Genomic DNA, 16,999 nt, shown 5'->3' on the forward strand with positions numbered 1-16,999 from the left:
CTGGCCAGCATCTAACACAGGGTGTGGGAACATACATTTGTGCAATACATGGATGTTCCCATACCCTGTGCTAAATGTACACATTTGTACCTGTGAAATTTGTATGCATGCTGTATCTATTGTATGGTTTTACTTGGATATATATATATATATATATATATATATATATATATATATATATATATATATAATGCATGGATACAGATGCCCCCTGTGCAACTTGAAGAAGGTGCTCTGTCTTGAACCCTGCCCTCTCTGTCCATCTTCATAGAGCCATTCAAATGGGAAGAACAACAGTATTCAAGGAAAATAGTACTTGTATGTCTAGAGCAGACAGGGGTCTGTACAGACTGTATCGATGGGCTAAGACCAATTGTGTAAGATTCAGCAAGGCCAAGTGCCAAGTCTTGCACTTGAGTTTTGACAACCCCAGACAATGCTGCAGGCTTGGGGAGGAGTGGATGGAAAGGTGTCCAATGGAGAAGGACCTGGGGGTGCTGCCAGCTGAGCATGAGCCAGCTGTGCCCAGGTGGCCAAGAGGGCCAAGGACATCCTGGCCTGTGTCAGCAAGAGTGTGGCCAGCAGGACCAGGGCAGGGATTGTCCCCCAATATTCAGCACTGGTGATGCTGCTCCTCAAATCCCATGTCCAGTTCCAGGCCATTCATGACAAGAAGGGCCTTGAGAACCTGGAGTGTGTCCAGAGAAGGACAATGGGGCTGGGGAAGGGTCTGGAGCACAAGTCTTATGAGAAGCAGCTGAGGGAGCTGGGGGTGTTCAGCCTGGAGAAAAGGAGACTGAGGGCAATATTCTCATTTTTTACAACTACCTGAAGGGAGGTTGTGATGAGATGGGGGTTGGTCTCTTCTCCCAAAGCACAAGCAATAGGACAAGAGGAAACAGCCTCACTTTGTGCTAGGAGTAGTGTAGGTTGGATATTAGGATAAAATATCTTCATGCAAAGGGTTGCCAACAATCAAAACAGGCTGCACAGGGGAATGGTTGAGTCACCATCCCTGGAGGTATTTAAAAGATATGTGGCACTTAAAGACATGATTTCATGGTGGACTTGGAATTGTTAATTGTTGTACTCAATGATTTTAGAGATATTTTCCATCCTAAATTGTTCTGTGATTCTATTATCAGGATACAGACCATAGCGGCTGCCAGCTTTTGAATACTTGCCCCCACCTCAATATTCTTCCTATCCTTTCATCTCAGTTTTGATAAGAAACTATAGAATATAACATTACAAGTCTGCAAATACGTACTCAGAATCTTTTTAAACTTCCCTAATAAGATAACCATTTCCCCATCATTATAATTAGGTGATTTTCCTCCATAGGACATCTGTGCTGATGGAGGACATTGTTCTTTGGGTTAGCACTTTTGAGCAATACCCAAAGAATGTCTTGCCATTAAGACTCTACTGCCCCAAATCCAATTTTTTCCCAGAAAATTAAAGGACTTTAGAGGAGAAACACAGGTCAGTAGGTGATTTAAAATCCATTTGTGCAACTTAAACTGTATGGAAACTTAAAAATCAATAAATTAATGGCATTCAAAGGTCAATTTTTAAACAGAAATTGGTATTAACCTATTCCTATGATTATTGACTGTGCACGCAAGAAAGAATAACAGGTACAATAGCACTTGAAAAATGAAAGTGTTTATCTCTTTACGTAATGCAAATGTAATAACTTACCCAAAATGATTGATTAGCATGATGGAGCCCAGAGTGGGTGTCTAATAGATGATGGATTTACAAAATTTGAAACTGAGAACAATTTTCATGTTCATTTAACTCTTTCTTAAAGTGTTTAAAATGACTATTAAAAACTAAATCAGGGGGAATTGTCAGGACTTGGTTGAATGATGCTCACTCAACACAGATTATCTGTCACTGGGCTACAGGTTATTTGTTGAACTAATGATCTAAAACATGAGCTAATCAAAAATAATATAAATCCAAAAGTGATCATAAAAGAAGCTGATAGGAGTATGACAGACAAACCACTCTGTGGGAACAAAATAAGCATGACCAATGTGTACTAGGCATAAAGGGGGGTTGGCAGCACAATTTGTCATTGGATTTCTGTTTCTCACAGATATTCATAATTAATGGTAAGCCATTTTCTGCTTCTTGAGTCTCTGGATTGCAAGTAAAAGCTCAGATAAAATCTTCAAATTAAATAGAATTGGATTTAGCTGCTACAAATCAGATTTGAGAGGATATAATCATCATTGCTGTGTTCCTGTTACAGTTGGTGATGCAACTGGAGCAGCCAAAGTTCCAGCAGGATATAGCAGGCACAGAAACCAGTGGAAGAAAACAATCATGTCCCATAAACCAGCAGGGTGAAATGCTCCCCTTTTCCCAGGTGCCGTCCAAGGAGGCTGTGGGACCACTCTGAAGTGTAGCAGTGGTAGGGCTTCCTTTGGCTTGGGAAAGAGGCAGAGAAGGACTGAGCTCTCAGGAGCAGACAGACAGACACCATTTCTGCTATAGGGTAAAGTCTCCCCTCCTTCTCAGCCCCATGGTCAAGCACTGCATTCTTGGTGATCCTAAGACACCCAAAGATGAGGTGCAATCCATGCTGACCTTGAGTCCAAGGGTTCAGATGGGAATTGCTCAAGGCCCACTGCATGTATTCATGTCAGAAAAAAGTAAACAAATGGCATGTCAGAGTAGCTTAGGAGACTGAAAATTGCTGTTTTCCTTTATCTGAGTCAGTTCTTGATAAACTGGGTGAGCCCTAGCAACCAATAATACTCAGAGGGCACTTGCAAATTACTTTGTTGAACAGGTCTGTTAATGCATAATTGAGTAGATCAATTATCTTTTCTTATTTGACCTTTCGTGGAAAAAATTGCTGATTTTTTCATGGATACTTTGGGGTTTTTTTCATAAAATTGCTTAAAGCTGATCATAAATCCTGTTTTAGCTGGTTGCAGAAAGAACAAAATATCCATTTTTCTGGGAAAACAGCAAAGAAAATTACTTTTAGGGGTTATGGAAAAAAAAAATTCAATAGCTTTTGAACCTCATTTCCACACCATTTACACTATAAGTTTTCTTTTGAGATTTTTTTTTCAATCACGCTTATGTCATCACTTTGACAAGAATCTCAATAAAAATTGTAGCTTATTATTTGATTTTCGAAGGCAATATTAAAAAAATTCTCAGTCAGATGAAGTTCTAAACTGGCAGAAAGGATAGATAGCAACAGATTTCTAAAAGTATTTTATCTAATACTATTTGCTTAAAATAATAGCCTTACATGAAATAAAATGTAGCCTTTTATAAATGGATAGTTAAACTGATTGAATGATACTTATCAAATTACAGGATTAATAGAAAAAAAATCACCTCCCAAAGGGATTGTCAATAGTCAAATCAGCCCAAGATTTGCTTTTAGCTTGGTGCTTTTAAATATTCAAATATTCTCACTTATCACAGGGAAGAAAGTATGAATCATTGGTGCTACTGCTTTCAGATGGCACAAACATTAACAGATTGGGAAATAATTACAAGCAGAAGTCAATTCTACAGGATGATTTGTATCTCTTATTATTTTGGGCCCACATAGCATGAAATTTTCCATAAAAATGAAGGCCTATGGAAACATCTACTGGGCTTCAAAACTTGGCATCAAAGCCATAGGAAAGCTTTGATAACTTGAACAAATCTGTCTGAAAAGCAAGACTGTGTTGTGTGCAATAAATATGGCTGGAATGTACACTGAGCGAGAAAGGGAAAACACAGTGCTGAATAATTGCCCATAAGCGAACAAAGCCTGTTTTAATGCACTGAATGACACAGACATCCTGTGAAGAACTAGTTTGCTCTTTTACCATGATTTTGTGGTTTCAACCTACAACATATGTTAAATTATGGAAGAATTAATGTGCATGCATCTGCATGAATAAGACCTCAGCTCTCTCTGACTAACAAAGCTTTAAATGTTGATTAATCACAAATATATGTACCATTCTCATGGGCTAGTAAGTATATCTCAGTAGTCTATTTTACTAAACAGCAGGTATAGATCCAAATCTGATACCTGAAATTCATTATGCTTTACTGTTGTGCATAAAACATTTTGATCATTTACTCACCAGAAGGAAATCACTGCATTTAACATAGATAAGTGGCCTTGGCATGCTAAGCAAATCAGTCATGAACATTATATCCACTGAAAATTACTGGCTGAATTAGTAGGTGGATATTTGCAACAATGGTATTGATTCAACCAAAGTATGCCTTGTTTCCAACTGATTCATTAGCCAACAGCTGTGATGAAAACATAAACTCTATAAAGTAAAATAATATCTAATAGAATAGCATGCATGCATATTTGCAGACTTCTTTCTGCACCCAGACTCCTGCTTCCTCAGTAGGGAGAAGTAATAAAATATATCATAACCAATTTCTGAATTATAAGGAAGTGAAAACTATGCTGAGGTTTCAAGAAGAGAGATGGGAAAAAAAATTACCTAAGCCCCTTTTCCCTGCTTTAGGAGGAAAATAAAGGTACTAAAGTTGGAAGATTTGATTCACCTTTATTTTTTAGATACTTACTGCATTTAAAGCTTTCTTCACAGACTACTATTATCAGAAAAAAAGAGGCATAAGTTGATCAAACAGAAGTGACCCTAATTGAATTTGAATGAGTTTCAGGAGCAGGTACAAATAGAAATATGCCAAGATGTTAAGTTGATAGACTTAGGTTATCTCATTGTGTTGTTTTGTGTGTCCCAATTATACAAGAGACATGATTGATCTGGAACAATATTTGAAATGTATCATTCATAGCATGATCTGGGCTGCTAATTTTGCATCTTTCTCTGTCACACTCCCAGAGAAACATCTAAGAGTAAAATTTGTTTGCATTTGTTCAACACCAAAGATGCTTTTATGTTAGGCAGCACAGAAGAAAGTAAATAGATGAAACTCCAGAGAGGATGAGGCATGGATTTATAGAAAGCCACATAGAATTCATCAGTTTGCTTTGAAACCTCACATTGTAAAAAAAAAATAGGCAACATGCACATGTATTACCAATTCACACTTAAAAAGTACCATGCTATTCCAAAATAGTTCCTTGTGATAATGGCTTGATACTGCTGATGGGTGTCATACAAAAAAAAAAAAAAAACAAAAAAACAAACCAAAAAGTGCTTTACTTCCTCCAGCTCCCAAAAGGAAGGGGATAAGGACAACATTTTCCTTATGGCTGTTAAGTGCAAAACAAACCCCAAAGCAACCTGGCTGAAAACCAAAAAAATAAACCAACCAACCAACCAAACCCAAACCCATAGCAAACTTACATGCATGAGTGTGGTTTGTGGCACTGTGACACAAACGTCTCTGCCTCTGCCCAAGGGGGAAGAATGGGAAATCTCCAAGAGATGTGCAGGCAGCATCCCTGAAAAGTTCTCAGGCTATTGGTAAAAGCTCAGTGAGAAAGCTTGTGCTCATATTGGGTTTGAAATCTGATGTCACATAAATATTTACTGCTCACTGCCAGCTTTGATGGGTGCTGTTGATGAAGGAGGGCTGAGAAAATTGCCCCTGGCAGGGGCTGCTTGGGGAAAGCCAAGGTGTGTGCTGGAAACAGAAGCACTCAGAATTGAAAGGGAAATACAAGCAGATCATCATCAAAGGGTTTGACTAAGAGACATCACAGAGCTCCATAAATGCCATTAAAAATTTATCTCAAAGTGTCTAAACCATTTTAAAATGATCCATAGCCACTCAAGAGCTAGATTGAGAGACTCCTGTATTTTGGAGTGTTGTTACAATCATATCCTGGAAGCAAGCTAAAGCCAACCATCCTAGTAAGCAAGGGCTTAGAAAATCTGTATGGAATGGAATCACTCACAGAGGAAAACACAAGTTCACATTAAGGCAGGGAAGTGCTTCAGTGTCATTGCCATGCAGGTCTGCTCAGCCCCTTAGACAAGCATGGCTTGTGCATGCTTTCTTCCTCTCCACTGAATGCATCCAAATTGGGTTAAAGCATCATGTTTGGACAAAGAAGCTCAGCAGAACTGGAAATTACTGCCCTATGTACAACAATAAATTAGTGACATCAGAGGCTGTGAGTGCTGTAGTACCACAGTAAAGGTACCAGCACCAGGTGGTGGGGATGCTCTTAATCCTTACAAAACTAGAGAGAAAAAGCTCAACTCTTTAACAGAAAATGTGACAGGTGCATCATAAGTTAGGTATATTTTAAAAAATTCAGGAGGCAAGGAATAGAAAATTCAAGGAATAGGAAATTCAGATTTTCTATTCTTTGTCCTCTTTGCCCTTTTTTTCAGCACATTTATCTATGGCACTGGGCAGTAAAAGAAATGAATTCATTATGCCTGTCAAAGTAAAAATACTCTACAACAAAATTACCTATAAAACTCACCTTATCCCTTTATATTGATCACTGTATTATTTTCTCTCATAGATGAGCAACATGTTAATAATCTATTAATTTTCATTATCAAAGTATAAGCATTTATAATTTGCTTATATATATATATATATATATATATATATATATATATATATATTTCTGAAGGGCTATTTTGAAATGTGGTCTCTGATTAAATATTACCAAGAGTTTAAGATTGTATTTATCCTATTTTTTTTTTCCTTTGAAAATGCCCTGATCCAGCTTGGACAAGCGTTTGCTCGTATGCGTGTCCTCACCACCACCCCTCCAAAAAACTGAAAACAATGCAAAAAAAAAAGGAAAAACAACAAAAATAAACCTAACAGAACTAAAAAAAAAAAAAGCCAAAAAAAAAAAACAAAAAAAGAAAAAAAAACCTAACAAACAAAAAACCAAACAAAAACCCCCAAAAACCCAACGAACCATAAATCCCAAACAAAAATAATAAATATTCCACTTCTTCCTCACAAAAAAACACCAAAACCAAAAATCAACAACAAAAAACCACAAAAAAACTCCACAAAACAGAAAAATTCTGCAGGAAAACAACATCTGATATGAAATATTGTAACTTTTCTTGAAATGAACCATTACTTAATAAACTAAATTCTCTGCAGAGTAATGGCAAGTACTAAAAAATGCATGAATGCTCCACTGCTTGTATTCAATTTTGCTGTGATGTGAAATATGGGATGTGAAATATCCTTCCACTTCCCCCTGCCACTGCCCATTAGGAAGTATGGTTAAAATGCTGTTGCTGACACTCTTGTGTTTGAAATATTCAGACATTTAAGAATGTAGAGCTATTTCCCTGAGCTCTGGAAATGCTTCTTTGTATCAGATGATATATTGCTATCACTACAGACTGCTAATTTACTTGTAAATTGTAATTTGATATTTCACTTTAATGGCAAAAAGGAAATCCCAGTCCAGGATCAGGCAAACATCCTGGGGCATTTTCAACCAAGAAGGATTTTTCTTAAAATGGAAAAGACATTTGACTGCAAATTCCCAAAAGACATTAAAGTATTCATGACCAGTTCTACCACAGCATTTCCCACAGAGAATCTTTTACACATGAAAAATATGCATAATGCAAATATATTTTTCCTTATTGCCTGAGCTTTCCCATTTACTAAATTTAGAAGACAAGACTTAAGCTCTTTAGTGCGACAGAAATAATTACTGCAGCTGCTGGTGTGAGTGCTGTGTTATTTTCTGACCATAAACTCTTCTGAATTCCTTGGATTTCTCTGCTTGATGCTCAGTATAATCAAGTTGATAGCTTAGATTGTGGAAGAGCAAACAGTAGAGACAGGTCCTGGCTGAAAAATATCCATCAGCTGGGTTCAAATGGGAATGCAAAGGGATGATTAAGCCTAAAAATTGAAATCAGCCAAATTTTTCAGAAGTATGTTTCTAATACCATTTCAGGTTTTTTTTAGTACGATGGTATTTCCCTTACTGAACAGCAATTTTGAGGAGAAAATGTAGAATGAATATTTCATCTTCTAAGGGGCATCCACCCTCAGAATTGTAAATGAGCATCATCTACCAAGATAAACCAAAGCAAGCTGTCAAATTATTTGCAAGATAAGAAGCAAAACATGCAACTTAGGCACCATAGAGTTCTATTAACCTGAGCTCCTGTTCCTTTGTGGTGTGTATGTGGTGCCACAGGCACTAAGTTTAGCAATAGCATTTCCATGCCTGTGTAAGGAAAAAAAATGGGTTTTTTTCAAGCCTTGAAGCTTATAGTTGGAAAAAAAGACAGAGATTGAACGACAGACTAAATTCTGCTCAGAGGTTATGAAGCTCAGTACAAGTCCCTTTACTTTTAAATAAGCTTCTTGGCCTGCCTAAAACTTTGAAGACCTGAGGATCACTGATATGCACAGGTCCCAGCAGCAGCTTTTGGTGGTGTGTGAGACATACAGCATGATATCAGTACATTTACCAGTAGGTGGGAGCTCAGAAATCATGATTGTGATTTTAAGCATAGAACTTGCTTTTCTTAAAACCAGCAGATCAACCATGTCCATCCCTCCTGCCAGCACAGAGCCCAGTGCCTGGACAGCCTCAGGACCATGCAGCACAAGTGTGGGTGCATTGCCTTTTTGCAGCTTGCAGGATTTGCTCTTCCACAGCCTTCAGGAAGGGTCTGATCTCTGAGGTGATGAAATGCAATACACAAGACATGTTTTGTCAAATTCATGACAAGTGATAAGAAACCCTTGTAAAATGCATCCTCTTCTTTTGTCAATGGCTTTTCAGAGTCAAGATATACAGTGATGGGGAAAAAATAGCATTTTGCATACATCATTCATACCAAATGCTTAGATTCTGAAATCCATCCTGGTTACCACATGGATGTTTCTCTGAAGCTGAGCTAAGGAGGCAACAATCTCTAAAGACTGTCATAGCTGCATGAACACCAAGTTTGGGCTCCCCCAGCAATTTAAGATGATATAACCTGAGAGTATCCCACTAGCCAGTTCTATCCTTCTCTGAACTGATGCTAAAGTTCACCTGGTGGAGTGCTGAGATGTTCAGGGATTTCTTTTGGCTTCAGACTCAGAACTGCTTCATTTTGCTGGGTTAGGTCTCAGCTGGATGTTCTGGTCCCAGCCTGTGCAGGGCAAGAGAAAAGGAAGGCACCTCTCAGTGGCAATATTCTGATTTACACTGCTGTGGCCATCACTCCTAGAAGGAAGGAGGCCTTTTCCCAGTTCACCTCTTCAGCTGGTTCAAGTGAGCTCACATTAACCAGCAGCCAAAAGAGAGATGCAGAAGACAAACTGAGGCACAGTGCTCCACACCCTATCCTTAGCTCTTGTCACAAAAAGTTACTAAAATTTTACACCAACAACTTGGACAAGACAACTGAAGACAATCCAAATCAATATGCATAGCTTCCCAGGACTTTAAATTGCTAATTTTAGTGTTGCAATAAAGCAGGTTTTTCTTATTTCTGGGCAGAAATGACCACGTCTTCATCCCACTTGGGGAACAAGTGAAGAGAAATCCCAGCCCTACAGGAGTCTTTGGGTTTTTGGCTGATGAAGTTGGGACTGTAACAGGAGACTTTGTTCCATCAGGCTGCTGAAGGAAATGGTGTAATGGGCCCACATCCTAAATGCTCCCAGGGTTCCTTTTCCATGCTCTGGGCAGGACTTCAGGATTTCTCCCAGCATAGAAAAGCAACTGAGATGAAACACCATTAACTGTGTTTAAGGGTTGCTCTGTTTATTCCTCATCTTCTCACACCAAAAATAATAAACATCAAAGTGATAGTTTTTCAAAGAATTGAATTAATGAAAAGAAAATAAGTAGATGATCTCTTGAAGGACCATAAATATCATTGGTTTCCAAAGCATTTTAAAGAAATATGTGTACTTACTGTTTTTAAATCAACATAAATAAATCAGCAATGCAGAAAAATGGATTACTTATGACATTCATTTTCCATTGTGTATTTAAGCCCTTAGGAACATCCATTTTTTGTGTTCAGACCTTGTTGGTTCTTTGCAAGTCTTTTTCTAATTTCTTTAAGACCCTGTTTCCACAGACATGGAACTATTCTGCACAAATGATAAATTGTCCTGTTAGAGATATTCCAAAACTCTATTCTTCATTTCTATCTATAGCACTGCAGTGCATGCTTTTTGGAAACACTAATAGCTGCATTTAATTTTACTATATAAATATTTAAAGTTTGTAATTTCTCTGCTGCTGACAAAGCCAGTGCCAATGCAATGCCATGTTTCATTATCAGTTCCTAGTATACATATAATCTTGTCAGACTTTGCTTCCAATAAATATAGCATGATATATTTTGAATATTTGAATTGCCAAGTGCATTCATATTGCTTTCAGCCATGACCTGCTTGCAAATTCCCAGCTAAGAAGTACAGCCACATGGAACAATAACCTGCAAGGATTGTGCTGATACGTTTTCATTAGTCAGTGACACTTAGCTGCAAAAAAGAAAAATTAAACTGCATCCGTGAGAAATAAGTCAGCTTGCCTCCTGGATCCCCACAGTGGGATGAGCCATATTCAGGACCCATATGGGTATTGTTTCAAATTGTAGGTGCACAGTTCAAATTTAACCTGCCCATATCCGGTCCTTCTTCAGTGATTTGACAATCTATTTCTCCACAAGAGTTTTCTTGTGCGTGAATGTCCGGGAGGAGTGATCGCTCTCTCAGCTATTCTGGGAAATCAGTCTTAGTTAATGGTCTCAGATTTTGAACAGGATGTGAATTTTATATTATTTTGCACCTTTCTGAAAGCTGCAAGGTGTTTTATCAGAAGTGAAGATAATTTGGAGGAAGTCTCCCCTAACATGTCAGATAGCAGAAAATGTAATTTCAGTTAATAGGAGCACTTTGTAAGACTTCAGCTGCTGCACAAGTACATTCAGAACTCCTGAGTTCCTGCACAGTAACTCAGCATCATGTGGGATGTATCCAGGCCCTAACACAGATTTTGTCAACATGCATAATTTTTTATACTTTTTTCTGAAGTTTGTGGACACATAGCAGCCCAAGCAGAGTTACCCTCTAATAACTCTGACTGGACATCATGGATTTCTTTGTGCACAGCTGCAGCTCAGTCTGACAGTTTCAGAACATTGGATTTTCTGCTTTGGCTGGATCCAGAGGTGACTCCCTATTGCCCTGTAGCAGATCTGGTCAGTACAGACAATTCGTAGAGTCATAAAACAGTTTGGGTTGGAAGAGATTTTCAGAACATTTTCTCCCAAATCCCCAGCCATGGGCAGGGAACCTTTCCCTTGAGCAGGTTGCTCAGAGCCCCATCCAGTCTAGTATTGAACACTCCCAGGGTTGGGGATCCCACAAGCTTTCTGTGTCTCCCCATTTCACTGACATATATCATTTACAGAGGTTCCAGCAATTCAAGAAGCTGTCCGTCCCCTTCTGTGTCTGAGCTACACTGTCCAGTCATGCAAGCACAGAGAATAGGATTCACTGGAAATATTAGAGGCCTGTAAAAATGGGTATTTGCAGATCTGGTCCCTAGATACCAGCTAAAAGATCTCAGAACCTGAACTGTCCCTCCAGTGTGGTTCTCCCAAATTTCTGTTTACCTGCTGTGTGTTTTGGTTTCCAGCATTACCTGAGATGTGCCACACCCAGGCCCATATTCCACCAGCTTGACTGGAGTTAAGACTGAATTCTGTAAATTACACAGAGGAGACAAAAAGTCCATTTTCTTGGGTGAGATCTCTAACTACCTCAGTAGTATCCTCTTTGCTGCTGGGAGAGCTGGCACCAGGTCTCTGGGGGGAATCCATGGCTCTTTATGCAAAGAAGGAAATAAACAGCCTCGCCAGCACTGAAGAAATCCTTCTAAGGGCAGAGATTTCTAAGCCTAATATTTATATATATAAGGTTCTTAAGTACTTCAATCTCCTTTAGCACTGAAGTAGGAACAGGTCCAAAATGTTAGGTCTGCAGTCAAATTTACAGTACTGAGCAATGTTATATAAAACTACCCCTGCAGTTCTATAAAACACTTTTTTTTTTCAAACTTCATGTTACAAAACCACATGAAGAACAGCAAAACTATAGACTATCTTACAAAAAACAAACTAGAAAGGGGAAGACACATCTTTTCTACCTCACATCAGTCAACATGCACAGATGCATAAGGAACAACATTTTCCTCACACAGCTCTCTTCCACTGCTTGACATAATTTTGTTCTTGCAGTTTACTATTCAACTCAGTTCCCTTCTCCTCTGAAACCACTTGGTCTCTTAGAATGATATTTAAATGCTTTTTTTCTGTCTTTACTGGGCAGGCTGGTGAATAACCAACCACACAGGGAGTGACAATCTTGTCTATCAAGGATCATTGTGAATTCTGTTTAGATACACTAAAAGGGGAAGCCCTTCAAAATTGTATTAAGATGTCTTTAAAGTAAATTTAAGGTTTATCACACATTTTTTTTTAATTTAAAGTCCAAACTAGCTAGTATTTTCCTCTAAAATGCACCACTCTTTTAAAGGTTGACTTGTATATTTATTCTTTTGTTGGAGGAAAAAATGTGTGCATGTTCCTCGTATCCAAAGAAAGATAAACCTTTCTGTCCCAAGGAGCAGACTGAGGACTTGACGTCTTGCTGGATGAATGCATATGCAGTCAGTGATGAATTAGGCATGATGTGCAGATGAAGGGAAACACAGCAGAGGAGGTGGTGAAGAATAAAAGATGTGGAAATTTCAAAAAGGCAGTTCAACAAGGGCTAGTGTGCAATATGGTGGGGAAGGAAGCTGAGGGCTTAATTCAGCCTAGACTAGCTTTTTTGTTTTCACTTGTGGGACATTTCTGGTCATAGCGTTTGATTTTCTTTTTCTTCCTAGTGGCACAGTTTTAACAACTTTTAACTGTCCTTTTTTTTTTTTTTTTTTTTTTTATTTTTCTGGCTGTTTGCCTTGAATTCCTGTGAAGGACCTTAAGGATCTCTGCATTATCATGGACCTTGGAAACATCCAGAGCAGCACTATTTTAATGGTGTCTATGAATCTGTGGGGCTTATTTAATGGGGAAAAAAATATATTGCCATGCAAGCTCTCCAGGTGCAGTCTGAAAGGGGTAAAGGATGGAGTCCTTCTGGCTCTTAGCAGATCATTGGTTGTGGTTATTGTGAAACCCAAGTCAACCCTGGGGATCACAGCTGCTTGTCTTAACATATCTAATGAAGGCAGATGGAAAAATTTACATGGAAGTCTTAATCAAAACAGAGAAAAAACCATTAAATTTCCAGAATTAATGTGCTGATCACACTGATACAGAGCTACTCTACAGTCTGGGAATGAGTTATTCCAGAACAGACTTTATAGCTGCTGGAGTTGATCCAGAACCCTCTGCAGTGAATGGTGGCTTCTGAATTACATGGGATCTCCTTCACTGACTTAAATGGTCTTTGGATCAGGTCCATAATGAATTACTGCTCGATATAGCCCACAATCACAATAAAAAATGTTCAATGAAAATCCCCAGGAAGAAAAGAAGTTGCAAACTCCTGTCCCTTGTTTCCCTGTACAAAACTCTCTATTTAACAAATATCATTGATTCAGATTGCAACCAACCGCAGTGTGATCAAACCTGGTATTCACAAACCAAGGTCTTCTCATCACACTCTTCAAAACTTGGGTTCCATTTTTTGTGGGGCAGTGATAATGATGTGGTGCAATCCAGACTGTCTGCTGGAATTTATTGTGTTATGGGGCCACTCCCAGTCCTGTGTGGCCCCAGAAATGTGTTCACTACACTGCAGTGGGGGACTAAATCTCTGAATTAAACAGAAGCTATGTTCAGAGTCTAAAGGATCTCATTAAGCAAAGGGTTGTATCTGAAATAATTAATAGCATCTCATGTGCGATGATGAGCTTCTCATTTTAACATTTCCTTCAAGTTAGTAGAAATAATGTAATTATCCATGTGATGTCTAAACCTATTTGAAAACATGAATATGCGATTCTTCTGTGATTTTAATTCATCTTGTGAAATAGTTAGCAAAGAGTAAAAGGCAGAGTCAATACATTTAACAACAACAGAGTTAATAAATAAACAACAGCCTTTTCAGGAACTATAACTTTAAGTCTGTATATTTGATATTTTGCCACTCAAGTAATTCCCCCCTAACCCTAAATTACATTGTAAGTACACAGCTAGTTAAATCCCAAACCCCTGGGCTGGTCCCTGAGGTAGCCTGGCATTGTATCCACACACACAAAGCTGGCATGCCTGGGGAACCTCCCTGTGAGAGGAAAAACCCTCCCTGCTCTGAGAAGGCACTAATGGCAGGCAGGCATTAAATTACTGGCAGCAGAGTTATTTTCTCTCTCTTTGCTTCCTCCACTGCCCCCACCCAGGAGGGTTGTTCATCCAGCAGTGAAACTGAGCAGTGAGCAAGCTGTGCATGCTCAGGGTGGCCTCCAGTCTGTGCTGGAAAGGACTTCCACCACCACAGCCTTTACACAGGAAAACTTCAAGAAAGAAGACATTCATCCTCCCAGAGGGTAACAGGAACTTTCTGCTTGACCTGAGGTGAGCCTAAACCTAGGCCTGAGGGATTCAACATAGGAACTCTGTTCTTCAGTCCTTTGTGTAAGCAGGAAAGGCAGATTTCCCCCAGCCTGGCAGCTGCTGTGAGCCTGCAGTGCCAGCCAGCCCTCTTGCCTGGTGTGTGTGAGACCAGGCATCGAGGGCAGCAGCTGTGAATTCAACCAGGCTGAAATGTTAAATGTTGCTGCTCTGAATATCACATTACTTCATTTCTCCTTTGGGAATGCATAGCTAAAAGAGAGGAAATTTCACTTCCCATGTAGAAAGCAAGAGGTCATTTTCACCTCCTCTTCACAGTGACTGAATAGGTGGAGAAAGTGCAATAATGGATCTTTACAGTGACCCTTTTATCTCATGGGAGCATTTTGCAGTGAGGTGTGTGCAGATTTTTTGCTTAAATTCAGATAGTGCCTAAGACTAAGCTTTAAAATTGCCTTCTTTCTTTAGAAGTGCTCTACATTAGCTGAGTCAATTTGCAAATGGAAGTATTTGGTTTTTCCCCATTGCCACTTCTGTTTAGCTGTTGATCTGAATATTGAGCAGTTATTTTGTTCCTTGTGGACCATCAGCAGTAATACTCATCCTCCATTTACAAGTTTGTTAAGAGAACTATTGATGGGTATGAGTCAGCACAGTAGTCAGTTCTTTCCCAATTATCTGATTTGTTCCAAGGGTTTTATACAAAAAGGGGAGGAGAGGAAGCAAAAGGTTAGTGGCATACTGAAATACTAGGACACAGGCACTAAGCAGCAAGTGCACCAAGGGAGGAGTTTTACAACCCTGAATACCAAACAAAACTCAAAAAAACACCAACAAAGGTGACATAGAAGGTTACAAGGCTGGCATGCAATCCACTGTCCCCAAGGCAGGGCTGCCTCTCTGCCAGTGGGGAGTTTATCATCCAGTGTCAAAAGTTTTGGCAGGAAACAGATAAAGCCCTAACTCTCAGTGGGAGGAAAATGGTGTGTGCAGGTATTGCTCCTACCTGAGGAGATGGTCTGTTGTCTACCCTGCCTGCCGAGAAAAGCTTCTTGTGTGCATCTAAGTATATTAAATACCTGTTTACTTGATTCTAATACATTTTAGATGGGACAGTATCCAAATTTAACATAAAGACAACCATATAAAAAATATATGTTTTTACCAATTTCCTGAAAATCAGTGGCTGGCTTAGAGAGAGAGAGAGAAGCCCAAAATGGCCCTGTGGATAAAAAGCCTTCAGTATGCATTGCCCAGGTAGCAGAGGGGCCAAGCTAGACAGGTGTGCTCGGAGGGCTCCAGTGCCCCCAAACATTCAAAGACTCTCAAACTCTATTCAATGTTGGAATATTTGACTTCAAATGCAAAGCTAAGGAACCCAGATGCCATTGCTGTTGCTGCTTGTGGCAGTAGCTACTAACTTCTGTGGTTGTGAAGGAAATCTTGAAATGCCTGGAGCAAAAGACTGGAGAGGTGTGACTTTTCCCATTCATCTCCATCAACTATTAATCATGAAATCTAAAAGTGACAATTTAATTAGCAATGTTAATGATTTCACTGAGAACAGTTTTAATCAAAACATACAGTGCTTTGCTTGTCTGAAAATCTTCAGCTGCTTTATCCTTCTGCAAATCTTCTTTTCACCAAAACCCCTTTAACTTCTCAAAAATTCTAGTACCTTCAACTTCCATAACCCACAGCCTACTTGAATCAGAAGGGAAAGAATAAAATATATCAAATTTCAAATCAGTAGGAAGATCCTAGAGCAACTGTGGTGGTTGCTGAATTCAACTGCTTTTTGGTTTGCTACACCAGAGCACAGCAGGACATGGTCCCCTTCATGGAACACAGAAAAATTTGGCTTCAAGGTGCTTCTCAAGGTTTTCCGTTGAGTTGTTTTTAACCATTTTGCAGGCAAAGGGCCTAAATTTTCATTTTAATGGACTTATAGTCTGTCAGTAATTTGCCTTTTTTTAAATCCAAAATTGCTCTTTCATACACACATATAAACACACATGTTCTCCCATGCATGCCTGATGGATTTTGATATATCATTCTCACAATGAAGAATTGTTTACTGGGAAAGACATTTTGGAAAATAAAAATTGCAATAATATCCCCAGGATTCTGTATTGCCAGCTTTGCCTAAAACAGGAATCCATCAAAGAGACAGATGCATCATTACTTTCCCTAAACACTATCAAGTAGGATAATCTTTATCATCAGTCAGAAACAAAGATTTACTATAAATCCAACCTGTTCCCATAAAAATTCAGTTATTTTCCACTGCCAAATTGAGAATGGGAACATTAAAATTGTTAGTATTTTCTTCCCTAAAACTCAATGAATGTGACTTGACTTGAGAGAGGACCCAGTGTGTCAGGCAGAAATATATTTCCTCTCTTTGAGAAGAAAATAGTGAAGTTCAAATGTTAACCAGTGGTTTCTTCAGGCATAATTCTGTGATGATG

General features: G+C 38.9%; 1 protein-coding gene across 40 annotated transcripts in view; it reads left to right on the forward strand.

Moving 5' to 3' along the window:
* LOC102072464 (uncharacterized) overlaps positions 1–16,999 on the forward strand; it is a 430,853-nt gene that overhangs the window by 252,145 nt on the left and 161,709 nt on the right. Inside the window, exon 7 of one of the 40 annotated variants that reach the window (XR_012578865.1) lies at positions 12,930–14,531. The exons of the other annotated variants lie outside the window; for them this stretch is intronic. The gene's annotated coding sequence lies outside the window, so the exon portion shown is untranslated. The remainder of the gene's footprint in view (positions 1–12,929; positions 14,532–16,999) is intronic. 40 annotated transcript variants of the gene reach the window in all.

This window comes from Zonotrichia albicollis, chromosome 2 (genome assembly GCF_047830755.1).
Source record: "Zonotrichia albicollis isolate bZonAlb1 chromosome 2, bZonAlb1.hap1, whole genome shotgun sequence".
In the NCBI taxonomy this organism is placed as follows: Eukaryota; Metazoa; Chordata; class Aves; order Passeriformes; family Passerellidae; genus Zonotrichia; species Zonotrichia albicollis.